Source organism: Chiloscyllium plagiosum, chromosome 27 (assembly GCF_004010195.1).
Source record: "Chiloscyllium plagiosum isolate BGI_BamShark_2017 chromosome 27, ASM401019v2, whole genome shotgun sequence".
Taxonomy (NCBI): Eukaryota; Metazoa; Chordata; class Chondrichthyes; order Orectolobiformes; family Hemiscylliidae; genus Chiloscyllium; species Chiloscyllium plagiosum.
The window spans coordinates 10,337,365-10,356,621 of NC_057736.1; the positions used below are offsets into that span (position 1 = coordinate 10,337,365).

The 19,257-nt window shown below is 44.5% G+C and overlaps 1 protein-coding gene across 3 annotated transcripts in view; it reads left to right on the plus strand.

Annotated features, from left to right (window-relative positions):
* Nucleotides 1–3,695: 3,695 nt before the first annotated feature.
* luzp1 (leucine zipper protein 1) overlaps nucleotides 3,696–19,257 on the plus strand; it is a 149,460-nt gene continuing 133,898 nt past the window's right edge. For 2 of the 3 annotated variants that reach the window (XM_043717399.1, XM_043717397.1), the window contains exon 1: nucleotides 3,701–3,938. The gene's annotated coding sequence lies outside the window, so the exon portion shown is untranslated. Of the gene's footprint in view, nucleotides 3,939–19,257 lie in introns of all 3 variants that reach the window. The other variant, XM_043717401.1, reaches the window with a different exon arrangement.

Sequence of the window (19,257 nt, forward strand, 5' to 3'; positions counted from 1 at the left end):
GTTTACAAAATTATGGGGGACATGGATAGGATAAATAGACAAAGTCTTTTCCCTGGGGTCGGGAAGTCCAGAACTAGAGGGCATAGGTTTAGGGTGAGAGGGTAAAGATATAAAAGAGACCTAAGGGGCAACGTTTTTACGTAGAGGGTGGTGCGTGTATGGAATGAACTGCCAGAGGATGTGATGGAGGCTGGTACAACTGCAACATTTAAGAGGCATTTGGATGAGTATATGAATAGGAAGGGTTTGGAGGGATATGGGCCGGGTGCTGGCAGGTGGGACTAGATTGGGTTGGGATATCTGGTCGGCATGGACGGGTTGGACCGAAGGGTCTGTTTCCGTGCTGTACATCTCTATGACTCTATCAGTTTGATGTATTAGGTTAGAAGAAGTCCCTTTGTTAGAGGATACATCCAAATATAAGGAAGTGGCAGTATAGCTTGATAAAAATTAAGGATGAATTGAAGAAGTTGGGACTGTTCTCCTTGGAGAGAATAAAGCTGAGAGGTGATTTGATAGTGGTTTTCAAACTCATGAGCAGACTGGACAGAGTAGATATGGAGAAGCTATATCCACCTGTAAAAGGATTGAGAACGAGAAGCAAAAACAAAACAGAAACTGCTGGAAAATCTCAGCAGGTCTGGCAGCATCTTTGGAGAGAAATCAGAGTTAACGTTTCAGGTTCAATGACTCTTCTTTGGTTCTGTGGAAGGATCGTAGAGTCATAGAGATGTACAGCATGGAAACACACCTTTGGTCCAACTCATCCATGCAATATCCCAACCTAATCTAGTCTCATTTGCCAGCACTTGGCCCATATCCCTCTAAACCCTTCTTATTCATATACCCATCCAGATGTCTTTTAAATGTTGCAATTGTACCAGCCTCCACCACTTCCTCTGGCAACTCATTCCATACACGTACCACCCTCTGTGCGTGAAGTTGCCCCTTGGGTCTCTTTTATATCTTCCCCTCTCACCCTGAAACTATGGTCACTGGACCCCAAAACATCAAGTCTGATTTCTCTCCACAGATGCTGCCAAACTGCTGAGCTTTTCCAGCAATTTCTGTTCTTGTTTCTGAATTCCAGCGACAGCAGTTCTTTTGGTTTTTATTAAGAACTAGAAGGGCATAGATTTAAAGTGACATGCAAAGGAAGCAAGTGTGATCTGAGTAAAAAAATGTTTTCACACAGCAAGTAGTTAAGGTATGGATGATTTGGAGATGCAGGTGTTGGACTGGGGTGTACAAAGTTAAAAATCACACAACACCAGGTTACAGTCCAACACGTTTATTTGGAAGCACTAGCTTTTGGAGCGTTGCCCTTTCATCACGTGGTTGTGGAGAATAAGATTGTAAGGCACAGAATTTATAACAAAGGTTCACAGGTAAGATTCTGTAAATCTGTTTTTTTTTAGATTAGAATCAATCTGACCCTTGTGGCGCGGACAGCCTCACACAGGGAAGCTCACACCTTACGTACATTACCTGGGCTGACATGACATCAGTTGTTAAAGTTCACTTGGGAATGTAACTTTTAAAAAAATTTTTTGTGATTTCCATATGAAAGAACTGAAACCAACATGGTCATTCTAAACGATCAGAGACTTAACAAACAATCCAGGTCTTTTTCAATATATAATTTAAGTTACATCACACTGTAAACTTCTGCTATAAATTCTGTGTCTTACAGTGTTATTCTCCACAACCACCTGATGAAGGAGCAGCGCTCTGAAAGCTAATGCTTCCAAATAAACCTGTTGGACTATAACCTGGGGTTGTGTGATTTTTTTAACTTAAGGTATGGAACACACTGTCTGGAAATGTGTGCAAGGGAATAGGGAAAAGGCAGGAGATTGGCCGGGGGTAATGATGCCTGCTTGAAGAGCCAGTGTAGGCAGAATGGGCTTCTTCTGCGTCATAACAACTCCGTGATTGTATGATGAAAGGAATTGTCAGCATAAAAGGAAGTGCAGTGCTCGTGTAAAAGGACATACCAGGAGGTGCCAGTTTAATTGTAGTCTGACACTAATCTTTACTACAAAGGGGAAAGAAATTTCATATTGTAAGCATTTGTATTCTTTTAAATGTTGAGGTACTTTTAACACCATTAGCATTCCACTGACTGCAAACAAGCAACTTCTCTTCCCTTGCTAACACTCCCATTGTGTAAACCAATCATCTACAGTCAGCCAACAGCATTTTAAACAATGGGTTAAGATCAGAGTGGAAGGCCCTGTTGCCATAGCACAGTGAGGGGCTGGAACATACGTAAAAAATACCCTCAGGCTGTATGTTTGACATGAAATGCAAATTGTAAAGATAACATAACGATAGAGCCACATGCTGGACTGAAACAAGTAGGATTGTATGGAATGTTATACCGTCTGCTCTTGACAATGTTTTGAATAAAGTATAAACTTGGGAAAAATACTGTGATTGGATGAATAGCATAAAGAGGGGATCCGTCAAGATTGCTGTCAAATAGGAAGTGCCTTGAATTTGGTTTGTGTAGCTCTTTCCCCCCCCACCCGCCCCGTGAATGACTGCAGCATTCAGTGTAACGCAGCGTGGTACAGGCACCACACCAACCTGGCCTAACGTCACAGGGTTAGAGGTGAAGGGAGGGGGAAAGGAAGGTTAGGCAAGTCTGAACAGCTGCTGGCCACAATGCAGTGAGAGGGCGAGGGTCGAGTCTGTCATCAGAGGGTCCGACATGGCTGTGATGTGATGCCTTCACAGTCAAAGAGCTGGCTGAAAGTCACCACATGCATTTACCCCAGAAAAGTAGCTCATTTAGTTGGTGTGGGGGGGGGGGGGGGGGGTGTTACTTGGCACTTATAAGACCTGATCCCCATCATTCCTAGGTGGAGTGGGGTATAAATTTGGAGGGGGAGAGAAAGTTGGACGGGAAATGTACACGACTGTAAAAGTGAATCTCAAGGTATAGCAGATATTTTATGTTAACTTAAAGCAAGTCATTTCAATACAATCTGCAAAAGTGAGCGCAAAGGAATTGGGCTCATTGTTGACAATGTTACTGGTTTTCTCAATCCCAGTCACTTTCGTGCCTACGTTGGTTCTTATTTTATTTAGGGGGGTGTTTACTGTTAGGATCTACAGCAGCAGACTGTGATCCCTAGGGGATTAGGCGAATTCTACCGGTCGTAAGGACCTTTTGAAGAGTCCCAGCCTTTGTGTAAAGTTCTGCGGGCTGGATAACCAACAGCAGCCTGACTGAGTACTAGAGGAGCATGAAGGTGCTGGGCAGCGACACTGGGTTAGCAGAAGCTTCTCTGTCGACCCTAGTGTACATCAGGGCAATCGGTCACCCTGAAAAGTTGTTGCAACTTGAGATGCGCCTGTGACTTTAACATGAAACGCTGCTGGAATGAATGAGGTTCCTCAGTGTTGCTGGAGAGGAGCGGAGGGGGTGATGGATGTCTGGAAGGGAACTGCAATGACTTAAAAGTGTTGCAGAAACAATGGCGTGAGAAGTGGATCACAGTCCCCTCCCCCCCCCCCCCCCCCTCCAGCAGCAGCTCGATTTGCTTCCTGTTGGAATTGGCTGAGACTTGAAACGTTACTTCAGTCTGGATTCCAGCTCGGAGTGGTTTCAGAAGCAGTTCAAGCTCCTCCTTCCCTGAGAGAGAGAGAATCAGTTTCTGCACCAAATATGGCCATGAAATGACATCACTGCTTCAGGAGGCCGGCACTGTTCACGGCAATCCCACCTTTCATTGTTAAAACACTTTACTTTGGGCCGGCTGGGAGGAGTGGTGCTGGGGGCAAAGAATGTAACGATCAAAGCCCTGCCAGAGCAGGGGAAGGGGCACTTTAGGGTGGTCTAGGGGCTACAGCAGGAGCTGTACACTGCTCAAGCCACAGGGAGTTTTACCCGCAGCCCTTGGACTCTACACTTCTGTTCAGAAGGCAAGGTAAGAGAACGTGGCTTTCCACTTCCCATCGGTCCGCCGTTGGCTGTTAGGACCCGCGAATGCGTGAGTGTTCCCAAAGCAGGAAGGGGTTGGCGACCTTGCCCTTTCTGTATTGGCGCACAGAGAGAGAGAGAAACAGGCAGACAGAGAGCAGGATCAGGACACGGAGAGAGAGAGAGAGAGTTCAGGACACACACACACATAGAGAACAGGATACAGAGGGAGAGACAGGTAGAGAATAAGATCAGGACATACAGAGAGTGAGCGATAAACCAGGATAGAGAGAGAGACAGAGATCGGGACATAGAGAGAGAGAGAGACCTGGATTTACAGAGTGAGAGATCAGAACGAGAGAGAGTAGAGACAGAATACGGCAGTGAGAGACCAGGATGGAGAGAGAGAGAGAGATTAAGAGACAACGAAAGAGAACAGTGAGAGTTACGGCAACCAGGAAAGAGAGGGAAAAAGAACAGGATGGAGAGAGAGAGGATAGAGAGAACAGAACAGAGGAGGACAGAGAGGGGAGAGTGAGAGGGCAGGATATATAGAGGGAAGAGGACAAATAGAGAGCAGAAGGAGAGAGAGAGAGCAGGAAAGAGAGAGAGGACAGAGCAGAAGACTGAGCATGAACTGAACAGAAGGAGAGAGAGAGAGAGCAGCAGGATGTATCAGTTACATAGGATGCACAGGCCATTCAGCCCAGCAACCCATGCTGGTGTGTATGTCCCAATTGCGTCACCTCCGCCTCTACTTCATGGAAACCTCTACCATAACCCTCTGTTCCCTTTTCCCTCAAAGCCTACACTCGCATTCCCTGAAATTCAGCTCTATTACTCACTCCAACCACTCCCTGTGGTCGCACACTCCACATTCTCACCATTCTTTTGGTAAAGATGTTCTGAAGTCCCAGTTGGATTTCTTGGTGACTATCATATTGATGGCCTTCACTTTCGCTCTTCACTACAAGAGGAAACATCTCTCAGTATCCATTTTATCCAGAGCTTTCGAAATTAAAAATAAATCCCTAATTAGGTTACCCCTCGGCCTTCATTTTTCAGGAGGCAATCCTTTTGTGATAACTCTTCAAAGAGCGGGAGAGAGAGAGCAGAGAGAGGGACCACAAGACAGACAGAATGGGATAGGACGGGAAGAAAGAGGAGAAAGTAGGGTAGAGGAGGAGAGTAAGACAGAGAGAGGACAGGATTGCAGGAGTGAAAGAGAGTGAGAGGGAGAGGATGGAATAGCTGTGGAAAGGATACTGCAGTAAATGAAAAGGAGTCTCTTGAGTAAGCTCAGCAGCTGGGAAGCTGTGCTGTTTGATAGTGTGGCTCTGCAGCTATCGCCAGGGCGTCTGCTTTAATCAAGGAGGGAGCTCACAGATCGTCTCTCATGATCGAGCAACTCTTCACGCCAACAGTGGCAGAGGAAGTTGTCATAATTCTTGTGTTTCATAAAGAGTGAAGTAATCCTTACTGTTAACATTCTAGAAATGAACTATCTCATCAGTCCTACACCTGAAGGGGTCACGTGGGGGAGGTCAGAGCGGTGGGATCTCAGGGCTACGCTGAGATTTATGATCAGTGTGTTTCTGGTTTGTTTTCTGATCAGCTGTGAGCTTTTGCAGTCACAGTCACATTGTGCTGTGCTGCTGCCTCTGCAGAGGAACTACTCAATCATGCAGAATAGAGAAGGGAAAAGACCTGCAGTATTTTGGGCCCTGACACAGAGCGAGTGAGGGGTGTGAGAGGGAAAGTGTGGGCTTATCCAGGTTCTGCGACTCATATCCAGATTCATTTTGATGGGCTGTACTTTTCTCGGGAGCTTCAAATCACAGATGGATTGAAGTAACCTTAATGGGTGCGGTATTCCCCAAATTTTATTCAGGTATTGAATTACTGCAAAAATAGATAAGATTTCAGAAAACAAGATCATGCAAAACCTGATAAAAGTGCAGTGGCAAGCAGCATGATACTGATACTAACATCTACAGGAGCTCATTAATTGGTGCTTTCTTGGTGAGGGAAGTCTTTGATCTGTGATTACTTTAATCAGAATTACTTCTGACTCAGAACAATTAAAAAAAAAGGACAGGGAGATCTCTTTATTAAAAAGAGAGTTTGCTGACCAACCTATCCACTTGTATTTGCTTAGATTTATTGCCTGGCTACATTGTCTCCACAGCAAAAGGCTGGCAAAAGATGATGGGTGCTGCAGTGTGAGCAGGTAGCTACTGCATTTCCCCAATCTGACACACGCCAGGAGAAACTGGGCCAATGGAACGAAAAACATCTTTTTATTAACTGATATAACAGGAATTTTGCTTCTGACATAAACAAACTTGACCCACTGTGCACTGTCACCTGTCTAATCATGGATTGACCCTGATACCAACCACAGAGATGGGTCCTGAATATGTGGAGCTAACTGACAGTTAATAAGCATCTGGTATTACAACAGAAGTACAGGCTGCTTGTTCTGTCTTGTATAATTTACCTGTGTATCTTGCTCACAATGACAATAGAATGGGTTCAGCCCGCAGTCTGACCTCTGAACTAACCAGTAGTGACGACTAAATTCTCAATTGCTTCAGTCGCAGACAATGTTCCCTTTATTGTCTCAGCTGGTTGGATGTATAAAGGCATCAGACTCGATCCCTCCTCTCCTGCTCCCTGACTTTGCCCCTGCCGCATCAATAGCCCATTAAATGAGTGCGCATCAGTATTGAGGCTGTTCAGTCATAGGGCAGCATCGCAACTCAAATCATGCAGACCCATGGCGTGCTGTTTCCAGCAAGCATGGCTAGATACTGAAGGGAAGAAAAAATCCTCAGATTATTTCTGTTTTCCTTGGACCAGAGGTTACTTAGGGTGAAAAGGTTGAGGTGCACTCCTTTATGGATGCCTCCACTCCAGAGCGGGACTCAGCCACTTTATTTGTTTCATTTACTGCTTTGCCTGCAAAAGGAGGGATGACGTCGTCATTTCTACATTGAGCAGGATGGAAGTCTATGAAACCTGAAACAATCCACAGCCTCAATGACTGCCTTACAACACACAAAACTGACTGCCCAGTCCATTCATTAAAACTGCGGAGGCACCATTTATTTGTCTAACAAGCAATGTAATGTTGATCTCTGAGTTACGTATCAGCAGGGACATGAAAGTGGCACATGCCAGGAGTTGTAAATCATGAACAGAGTGAGTGTTGTGATGTGTTCACTTGGTAGCAGTACCTAATTCTTTCTAGTTCAAATTTCAGTTGACAATATTCTTTGCACATTATTATTTACAGAATTTTCTCAAAGGCCAAGAAAAACATTTTTCTTTTGAAGAACTAAGGTTACATTTTAAAATAGCTCTACGAGACATGTCATTTTCTTAAAGGCAAAGTATCAGCCTTGAAACCAGACATTTTCTTACTTGGCCATTCTGTTCAAATTGCTAGTTCATCACCTGTAATAAACCACTGAAGAGCTGGCACTGTTCCCCAGCAGCAACAATTTGCATTTATATCGCGTCTGTGATGTAGCGAAATCATCCAAGTCTGTTTTTCGAGCGTGTTACCAAGTTAAAAAATGCTCCAAGCCACAGGAGCTGATGTCAGGGTAGGTGAATGTCAAAGATGTGGGTTGCTGGACGAATATTAAAGGAGAAAAGAGAGGCAGAAAGTTTTGTCCAGCTTATAGTGGTCCTTTGCAACAGGTCCCATGTGGTGGGTATCAATGTAGAACATTCCTTCAGGTGAAAGCTGAGCCTGTTTCTGGTTGGGGTGGGCAATCGCCTCATACAAAAGTTCGGGAATTCAGGACCAGTGAGAAATTCCGGACAAGTTTCAGTTACCCCCCCCCCCCCCCCCCCCCCCCCTGGCGCAGGCGCAGATTTTTCAAATTTGAAAGGGTTCAGAAAAGATTTACAAGGATGTTGCCAGGGTTGGAGAATTTGAACTATAGGGAGAGGTTGAATAGGCTGGGGCTGTTTTCCCTGGAGCGTCGTAGTCTGAGGGGTGACCTTACAGAAGTTTGTAAAAATCATGAGGGGCATGGATAGGATAAATAGACAAAGTCTCTTCCCCGGGTTGGGGAAGTCCAGAACTAGAGGGTATAGGTTTAGGGTGAGAGGGGAAAGATTTAAAAGAGACCTAAGGGGCAATGCTTTCACTCAGAAGGTGATATGTGTGTAGAATGAGCTGCCAGAGGATGTGGTGGAGGCTGGTAAATTACAGCATTTAAAAGGCATCTGGATGGGTATATGAATAGGAAGGGTTTGGAGGGATATGGGCCGGGTGCTGGCAGGTGAGAATAGATTGGGTTGGGGTATCTGGTCGGCATGGACGGGTTGGACCGAAGGGTCTGTTTCCTTGCTGTACATCTCTATGACTCTCTCGTGTTGACTTGTGCTTTTCTTCACTTAGTTTTTTTTCCCCTCCTCTCAAGTGAGATTGCTTGGTTTTGGGTGGAGTGAGGAGGGTGTTTATTCTCATCCAATTATTACCACAAAACTGTGTAGCATCGGCTGAATTCTTTACCTGTTTTGCATTTGATCATGGGGTGGTGGAGAACTCACAGGTGGCACCCACACCCAGGAGCAGGACCTGAGCAACAGCAACTCCCACCACAGGCCATGGCTTTCTGGCCTGTATAGTTCAGCTTGTCCTCTGTTAGATTGTGGCACAGTGGTAACACCACTGGGCTAGTTATCCTGAATCCCAGGCTATTGTTCTCAAAGCAAATGATTCAAATCCCACCACAGCAGGTAGTGAAATTTGAATTCAATAAAAATCTGAAGTGAAAAGCTGGTCTAATGGTGATCATGTAACCACTGCTGATTGTTGTTAGAAAACATCTTGTCTGGTTCACTAATTTCCTTTAGGGAAGGAAACTGGTGTCCTGACCCAGTCTGGCCTACATGTGACTCCAAGCTCCCAGCAATGTGGTTGGCTTGAAATAAGGAAGCCAGTTTCCTGTCACCAGGTCACCCTTTATTTACATGTGCATTATACATGGACTCTGACCAGCCAGCTCAGAGCCAGTCCCTGGAACAAGGAGAATCCCTGAGACTCCTGCTTAAATATTTTTCTTTCCCCTACAATAATGCCATGCAACAATAGTGCTTATATTCCTCAGCACCCATGTTTGTGTGTGTGTGTGTGTCTTGGTGGAAAACACAGTGAAAACACCAAGTGAACATAACTTTATTAACATTACACCACCAGGAAAGTCACCCATGTGGCAGATGAACTGGTGACAAGCAAAGCCAGAGCAGGCAATGCTTATGTGAAAAAGGTGAAGGGGAGGGTAGAGACTAAATAAAAATAGAATTGGAGGGGGAAATAAAGCACTCCATTCCCCACAGTGCCCACCAGGTCCTAATGAGGTCAAGACTATTGGAAGATAGTTTGTGCTCCCATCTCCAGGGACACCCAGGCCCATCCATAACCACGGAAGTGGGGAAGGCAGTTGGCCATAATGACCCCCTCTCCACCATGGTCTGCTGCCTGGACCTGTTAATGGCCAGCCTGGCCAGGCCCAGGAGCAGACCCACAAGGAGATCCTCTGACTTACCCTCCCTCCTTCGCACCGGGTGGACTCCTGTCTATATCGGTCAGCCAGGGCTCCCTGATTGGACCAGGTTAACAGCCCCAATCACACTCAATGCGATCCACTGGGCCACCCTCATTCCAATCACAACAGACTTTTAACTGCCCTCTGGGCAATTAGGTATAGGTCATAAATGTTGGCCGAGCCAGCAGTGCCCACATTCCCATGAATTAATTCGAAGAAAAATCTGCTGAGTCAATGGAGGTTTGGGGGTGGGGGGGGATGTTTTTAATAGTGTGTCAGCCATGACACAGTTGATAGCACACTTGTCTCTAAGTCACCATGTTCCAGTCTGAAGATTGAGCACAAAAACAAGGCTGTGACTTTAACTGCCTGACTGAAGCTGTGCCTGCCCTCAGAGGTGGCTGTCAAAGTTCCTCATGGTACGTGCAAGAGAGTTATCCTCATTGTCCTGCTCAATATCAATCACCAGCACTGAAACAGATTGTCACAATGAGCCAATATCACATAGATATTTGTGGGAGCGTGCTGTGCACAGAAGTGACCATTCTTTTTTTTACAGTAATACGATGACTGTGTGTCAAAAATGGCTGGTTATAAAAATGAGTCTTTCATTTTTCACATGATCTCCATTAAGGTGATGTCGTCACAATACAGTAGCAGATTCCACCTCCCTTATGCCAATCACCAAATCCAGTTCACCAAATCCAGGGTGCAGAGGTGAAAGCTCACAGATAGTAATATTTTATTCAAAGTGGTGAATGCCATATCTATTTTTAAATCGAGCGTAACCCTCAAATCCAATGTATTTTTACAAAAATACATGATCGGGTTATCACAGCAAGAGCAGACATGTTAGTTCAGGGGCTTTACTACCTCAGTCCTTGCTCTGAATGGATACTTTTGAACTATGCAGAAGTGGGTACTGCAGATACTGAAGATTAGAGTCAAGATTAGAGTGGTGTTGGAAAAGCACAGCAGGTCAGGCAGCACCCAAGGAGCAGCAAAATCGACGTTTCGGGCAAAAGCCCTTCATTGGGAATGGCTTCATTCCTGATGAGGGGCTTTTGCCCAAAACGTCAATTTAAGGAGCAGCAAAATCGACGTTTCGGGCAAAAACCCTTCATTGGGAATGGCTTCATTCCTGATGAGGGGCTTTTGCTCAAAACGTCAATTTTCCTGCTCCTCGGATGCTGCCCGACGTGCTGTCCTTTTCCAGCACCACACTAATCTTGACTGTACTTTCGAATTATGTCTTGTGGTCTGCTAGTACTTCCGATCAAAATATTTTTCTTCACATTTTTATACTTCACCGGAGATCTTGCTGTTTAACATGCTTTGGGTCCATGAGCCATGGTCATTATTCAGTAAGCCATCCATTGGCTAATCTTCAGACAATGAAAGTGGACTATTCAACTATGGGAAGTGTCACCGACCCTTTTCCACCCTGTGCCCACAAGACACTTTGGATGAGGTTTAGATGTATATGGTCCCTATTCTCTGGCCATTGGGATTGAAGTCAACCATCACACCCCTCCTTTCCCAATTAACAAGCTGAATAAAATGAGTTGGAAACCACCAACAATACTTTATTAACCCTCTCTTCCAGGCTGAACTTATGCACAGAAGCATTTGGGAAAAGCTGGTGTTTTTATTAGGGCCTTACCCAGGGCTGATCAGTTTTGGGTTTCACATCCAAAATGTTTACACCACACCTGCTGTCATCTGATTGGCAAGGAGCTGTGTGTGTGACTCTGTATCCATCAGTGTTGTAGACTCTGCAGAATCAATGATGGAGGCTTGACAGTGTCAGGAGCTCCAGCTGCCACTGATTGTCGTTCAATGTGGAATTTTCTCAGAGCTTTCATTAGAGAAAAAGTACAAGGGGTGTGTGTGTGTGAGTGTGTGTGTGCGTGCGTGCGTGTGTGTGTGCGGTCTGTCTGGTCTGTCTATCTTGCCCACTCTGATGTGTCTTCTTACAATGAAACCAGGGAGTTCATCAATTACTTTTAGAGCTGGTCACCAGAACTGCATCAAATGCTCTGTATGGAGAAGAACCATGTCCATAAGGTGGCGGTGCCGATGTTGGACTGGGGTGGACAAAGTTAAAAGTCACACAACATCAGGTTATAGCCCAACAGGTTTATTTGACAGTACTAGCTTTTGGAGCGCTGCTTCTTGGTGAGGTAGCTAGTGAGGCAGGATCCTAACTACTTGACAAAGGAGCAGCATTCCAAAAGCTTGTACTTCCAAATAAACCTGTTGGACTATAGCCTGGTGTCATGTGACTTTTAACTTTGTCTATAAGGGACACCCTTCGGTATGCAAAACACTGTCTGCGCTAGGAAGATAAGAAACCAAATAAAATATTTTTACTGGGAGTATATCTAGAGATCTCCAGCTTTTATTGGTCAGAATCATCAGTGGTGCGGGTGGAGGCAGACATAATTTTTGTACCTTGCTATTTGCTGTCAATATCTTAAGCTTTGGAATTTGTCCTAAGACCTCTCCATCTCTTACACCTCCTTTAGGACTTCGAACCTGTCTCGTCAGCTGCCATAATATCTCCGCTTGGGGCTCCATGTTTCAGTTTTGGTTTATAATGCTCCTAGTTGCAAAGCACCTTGGAACATTTTACTATGTTAAAGGCATTATATAAATAAAAGTTGTTGCTGGATCTGGGTGTATTCCCAGTCTAACAATGTACTTCTAAATTGAAGGAAGAGGAAGAAAGGATAAAGATGCTCAAACCACAGTTTTAAAAAGTTATCTAGGCCAAAAATGATACAATTCCTAAAATGTATATAACTTAAACTATCAGCACTCTGAACGCTCACTGAAAGTGTCCTGTTTGTAAATGTGCTTCAGTAAGATACAGCCTATCATGCCTTTTTCACACGCATCTTTTGTTGTGGGTTTTCAGGGCGTGTTGTAAAAACAGGAACAATTTGACTTAAAGCTACTCTGCCCATTTAAATATTTATAACGTCTTTACTGATTAGTCTCGGCTGCTCTTTACTGGGCAAACTGAGGGGCTGTTCGGATGGCAACCTCCTTCTGCCTCCCACCAGCAACCCGTGACTTACTCAGAGACCTGCACCAACTCTGTAACAGTGACAGGTCTGGTAGGAGTTGCCAACTCTGGCTGGATGTGTTCCTGGAGATTTCATCACTTGACCTCTTGCCTCCACTGCCCCAACCAGTCAGCCTTTTCCCAGAACGCATGCCCCAATGCCCAGTTCCCCAAAATGTATGAACCTGTTTATAAAGAGAGTGAGAAATAGACGTGGTTCCTTTGTTGCCACCGTGATATTCCTTCCGAATAGCTGACGGCATTGTAATCTGAGAGGGTTGTATGCCAGGATTAGCACAGATGTCGGAAGCTGACTCACCCAATGTCTCTCACACCAACTTGCCAAGGAATGGACAGAGCCATCTGAGGCACAGCTTTGGTGAAGTGGGTAGGACTGACCTCACTGACGTAGGCCGTCAGCTGCTACTGCTGGAGAGCTCATCTTTCAGTTGAAGGACAGAAGCCAGTTCGGTTATAGTCACATCAACAGGCAAGCAGTCTGCCAGCAAGAAACAGGGTGGCCTGAGGGTGCACCAGATAACCATTTGGTTAAGAGGGTGGGTCAATTATACCCAGTAGTTGGCAGTGCCATCAGGAAAGGATAGACGAACCTTATGGGTGAAGTCGGTGGTGAGGATGGCTGCTCAGATGATAAATACCCAATATGCAATAAGTAAAAGCAATTGCCAGGGATCAGTGTTCCTTAAATGTGCCTTTTTACAAGTTACCATGAGGAGTTACCCAGGAATTTACACCGAGCAGCCAGGAGAGTATCTGTTCCTCACAGAAGGTTTGAGTCTCTGAGGTGATGCTGTGTTGTCAGGGTTTCTGTTAATGAGAATAGCAGCTCAACAGGCTGCCTTACAGTATTCACCGCAGAAGCTGCATCACTAACACTGCAGTCTTTTAACAGCACTGTGGGCAAAGACACTGCAGTGGATTTCAAGTGTCGACCATTTACTCTGTTTAAATCCCTCACATGCAAAATATTTCTTAGATTTAAAGTCATGACTGTGCCTGTTCACTGTCTAAGGCTGACAGAAATTGCAGGGCCTGAGTTGAGCCATTTTAAATCCATCCAGGTTCCGGAACCAGAATAAAATCAGGAACTAAAAACATTTTAAAAAAATTCCTTCATGAAATATGGCCAGTGTTCATTGCAAATCCATAATTGCCTTTAAATGGAGTGGCTGGCTGGACTATTTCAGAGGACAATTAAGAGTGAACCGTATTGGTGTGGGTCTGGAGTCACATGTGGGCCAGACTGAGTAAGGATGATAGATTGGGTAAAAACAATGACTGCAGATGCTGGAAACCAGATTCTGGATCAGTGGTGCTGGAAGAGCACAGCAATTCATGCAGCATCCGAGGAGCTTCGAAATCGACGTTTCGGGCAAAAGCCCTCCTGATGAAGGGCTTTTGCCCGAAACGTCGATTTCGAAGCTCCTCGGATGCTGCCTAAATTGCTGTGCTCTTCCAGCACCACTGATCCAGAAGGATGGTAGATTACCTTCTCCAAAGGTTGTTAGTGAACCAGATGGGATTTTATGACAATTGCTGATCGTTGTCATGGTCACCATTTCAAAGACTAACTTTATATAGTTCAGACTTATATTGTTGAGTTTAAATTCCATTAGCTGTCATAGAGAGATTTGAACCTTTGTCCCCAGAGCATTAGCCCAAGCCTCTGGCTATTAGACCAGAGACTCCACCTCCCTTTGACATAGGTAACAGGCACATTGGTATGTAGTGAACTGCACAACTCCTTACAAGAGCATACACCTGTATTTCAAGAAGTTGTTGTTCACTTACTCATGAATGTATACCACCCCAGGATTTATTTACATATGAAAGGCTATTGATTGATCTACCAGAGGAAGGTTTGCAAAGTTAACACCTTCAGGATAGGAGGGAAGATCGCCTCCCTGGACAAGAGGCTATTGAAAAAAAGAAATAACAAGTTGAACTACTTCGAGCTATACTCACAGTTGTCAAGCTTTGCTAAGGGATGTGTTGGTAAAAACAATGACTGCAGATGCTGGAAACCAGATTCTGGATTAGTGGTGCTGGAAGAACACAGAAGTTCAGGCAGCATCCGAGGAGCAGTAAAATCGACGTTTCGGGCAAAAGCCCTTCATCAGGAATAAAGGCAAAGAGCCTGGAGCGTGGAGAGATAAGCAGAGAATCTTTATTTTGGCAGGAATAGGTACAAGCAACAGCAATAAGTGCTCACCTTCCTATTAATGCCCACATCTGCCAATGCCCGCAAAAGCCAAGACCCTCATGCAGTCAGAGCTTGCACTCAGCCAACACATCCTTTATTCTGGATTAGTGGTGCTGGAAGAGCACAGCAGTTCAGGCAGCATCCGAGGAGCAGTAAAATTGACGTTTCGGGCAAAAGCCCTTCATCAGGAATAAAGGCAAAGAGCCTGAAGCGTGGAGAGATAAGCAGAGAATCTCTGCCTTTATTCCTGATGAAGGGCTTTTGCCCGAAACGTCAATTTTACTGCTCCTCGGATGCTGCCTGAACTGCTGTGCTCTTCCAGTACCACTAATCCAGAATAAAGGATGTGTTGGCTGAGTGCAAGCTCTGACTGCATGAGGGTCTTGGCTTTTGCGGGCATTGGCAGATGTGGGCATTAATAGGAAGGTGAGCACTTATTGCTGTTGCTTGTACCTATTCCTGCCAAAATTTAGATCATAGAATCCCAACACTGTGGAAGCAGGCCATTCGGCCCATTGAGTTCACACTGATCCTCCAAAGAGCATCCCACTCAGACTCACCCTATCCCTATAACTCTCCATTTCCCATGGCCAATCCACCAAAGCTGCACATCCCTGGACACTATGAGTAATTTAGGATTGCCAATCTACCTAACCTGCACACCTTTGGATTGTGGGAAGAAACTGGAGCACCCAGATGAAACCCACACAGACACAGGGAAAATGTCCAGACTCCACGTAGACAGTTTCCTGAGGGTGGAATCAAACCCAGGTCCCTGGTGCTGTAAGAGAGCAATGCTAACCATTGAGGACCGTACCACCCATGTTCTGTTGTCATGGTACACCATGCTGTTCTGGAGTATCTCATACTCACACATTCACCACAATTTGTCTACAACCAACCTGACTTTTATTGCCCTTCCTTAATTGTCCTGGAAAAGGTGACCATAAGCCACCTTCTTGCACCACTGCAGTCTTTCGGGTGTAAAGAGGGAGTTCCAGGAGTTTGACCCAGAAACCATGGAATATTGCGATGGTGTGTGACTTGGAGGGGAACCTACAGCGAGTGGTGTTCCCACACATCTGCTGCCAATGTCCTTCTAAGTGATACCAAGGTCGATGGTTTGAATAGTATTGTTAAGGGGCCCTTGGGAGTACACGTTGCTACAGTAAAACTTGTAGATGGCACATAATCACGCTACTGAATGCTGCTGCTCTCTGGAGTGAGACATTCAGAAGGGCATTCCTCCTCCAGCTGTTTGTTCAACCAAATGCAGGTTGGAAAGATTGATTGAAATTGTTGGCATCTTGCGTGGCAGAGCCATGTTAAATCCAGGATCACTTGTTTCCTGAATGTGAGCTTGCCTTGAGGTCATGGAATGCGAAAGGGAATATATTCTGTAGATCTTGAGGGATTGATCATTTTGGTGGAAAGACAGCCATATTCCAATCCTGACAGATTAAATGGAAGATTAGTGCTGCTCAGCCTTGAGTAAATGGCCAAAAGCAATTCCATTTAAATTGATCTGGTGAATGATGTAAGGCAGCTTCCAGTGTTTGTCACTGTTTAAACAGGAACTGGCAATAAGTCCGTGTAAATTTGTTGAATGTACAACTTCAGTCTATATCTAGGATCTAGACTCTCAAGTCAGAAGATAGCATATAAATAAATGTTTTACTTCCCTCATTCAAAAATTTAACTTTAAGAACATAAACATCATTTCTCTGCTGTTTTTCTATCTTAGCTCTGTGCGCAACTGATTGGCAGGAACTTCCCATTTCTCTCAGTTTTCAGGAGACACAAAAATGGCTGAAATGAAAATGCCTGAGAGAGAAACAAATTCTGTCCTTAAATTTAAAGATTTGTCAAAAATCCTAATTCATCAGTGTCTGACACTCTATAAACTGTGATGTTTGGCATTGTTTGAATACAATGCAGCACTAAATTCACCATTTTAATCTCTGGGTCTATGAAGAGTACGCCAGACAATGAGACCGTTTAAAATGATTTGGCAGAATGTTTCTTGGCCAAGGCCTCTTGCATTAACTGAACTGCAGGCTGATTTATTGAGCTTCTGAAGGGAAATCAGCAAAACCCAAAGCAGGATATCTGCCATTAAAACACTTCTGAGCTTTCAGCACTGTGATCTGTCACATCGCTGCATGCTGACTCTTTCTGATTTAACTTTGAGGCCAATTTCATTTACTGTAATGAAGGAGTGACCAGCTGGACAATGCTTTACTGGGGGCCCTGTGCAGGGATGATGATGGTAATGCCAATGGACTCACAAACCAGAGGCTGAGACAAATGGTCAGGGTACATGGGTTCAAATCCTGGCTGGTCGAATTTAAAATTTGATTAATCACAAAAACTGGAATTGGATGCAAGTAATGGTGACTATGACAACTATTAGCAATTGTCACAAAGCTCCCTACTGGTTTATTAATGTCCTTTTGAGAAGGAAATATGTCCCTCCCTTGCCTAGTTTGGCCTCTATGTGACTCCAGATCTAAAGCAATGTGGTTAACTCTTAACTAGTATGCAGTTCAAAGGCAATTAGCGAGGGACAATACATACTAAGTCTGTCAGTGACGATGCACACGCCATAAAAGAATAAAAAACAAATTTAAAACCAATCACATCTACATATGGTATATACCTATATCATGTTTAAAAGAATATAAACTGTAACAGAACAGACCATTCAGCCCATTGAGTATTCACTACCATTCAGTAACATCATGGCTGATCGTCAATCTTAACATTACCTCTCCACAGTATCTCCATTTCTTTTGTTATCCCTTGGTATGCAAAAATGTAAACTTAACTCTGTCTTGAACCTGCTCAATTATCTCCCTGGGCAGTGAGTTCGAAAGATTCATAACCCATTGAGTGAAGAAATCTCTCCCTATTCTCAACCTTAAATAGCCGACATCATGAGACTGTGACCCTTAGTTCTAGATTTCCCAGCTAGTGGAACGGCCTCCCAGCATCTAATTTGTCAAATTCTTTTGCAATTTTATAAACTTTTCTCTGTGAGATCACCTCTCTTTGTTCTAAGCTTTAGAGGCTATTGGTCTAGTATACTCAGTCTCACCTCACAGAACAAGCACTTCAGGTATCAGACTAGCTTTGTTGCATTTCTTCTCAAGCCATTATTTCCTTGCTAAAGTAAGGATTCCAATACTGCAAACAGTGCTCCAGGACTCACCAAGGCCCTGCACGATTCCAGTGAGTCTTTATTCTTACAGTTTGTAAGGGGCAGCACAGTGGCTCAGTGCGCCTCACAGTGCCAAGCTCCTGGGTTTGATTCCCGCCTTGGGCGACTGCCTGTGTGGAGTTTGCACATTCTCCCCGTGTATGTGTGGGTTTCCTCCCACAGTCTAAAGATATGCAGGTTAGATGAATTGGCTGTGCCAAATTGTCCATTTTGTTGGGTGCATTTGGTGGGGTAAACGTAGGGGAAGGGGTCTCGGTGGGTTACTCTTCAGAGGGTCGGTGTGGACTTGGGCCCAAGGGCCTGTTTCCATACTGTAGGTAATCTAACCAACAGATCATTTGCTTGTCATGTGTTTCATAGCACCCAGGACCCTCAGCATAGCAGTATCGCACTTTTTAAAACAAAATCTGCCCTTATTTTTCTCACCAAAGTGGATACCTTCTTCTTGCATGGGATGCAGGCATTGCTGTTAAAACCATATTGACTGCCCATCCCTAATTGCCCTGGATGGCTTGCTAGGCAATTTTCAGAAGACAGTTAAGGGCTATCCATGTTGTTGTTGGTCTGGAGTCATGTGTAGGCCAGGTGGCACATGTACTTCCCAAAAGAGGATTAATGAACCAGATGGGTTTTCACAGCCTTTGACAATAGTTTCATAGTTACTATTACTAAGACTAACTTTTGCGAATATATCCAATTATATTCCATCTGCTATACTCTTGTGCACTCTCTTAAGCTTTCTATATGTTTTTGGAGATAAGTCTCTTGATTAAACTTAAAATATAAGCCATAGCTATTAATTTAACCTGGGGCAGTGTTTGTAGAGGAATAAGACTGTCATTTTCTGGGTCTGTAGATTGTGAAGGAGCAAAAATGGCCTTTCGTAGAGTGATATGTACTTCTTGTCAGATGTGGGAGTTTAAAGAGAGTTTAAGGGTTACTGCTGATTATATCTGCCATAAATGCTATTGGATGCGAATCTTATCAGATTGAATAGATCGGTTGGAGAGATGGATAGAAGAGATGAGGAATTTGCAACAGCAACAGTATGTGATGGATGACAGTTATAGGAAGGGGGGAAGTTCTCAGATAGAGTCACATAGATGGGTAACTCCAGTAAGGGTAAGAGAGGTAGGCAACTAGTGCAGGAGTCTTTTGTGGATATACCCATTTCAAACAGGTATGCTGTTTTGGAAAATGTAGGGGGTGATGCATTCTCAGAGGAACGTAGCACGAACAGCCAAG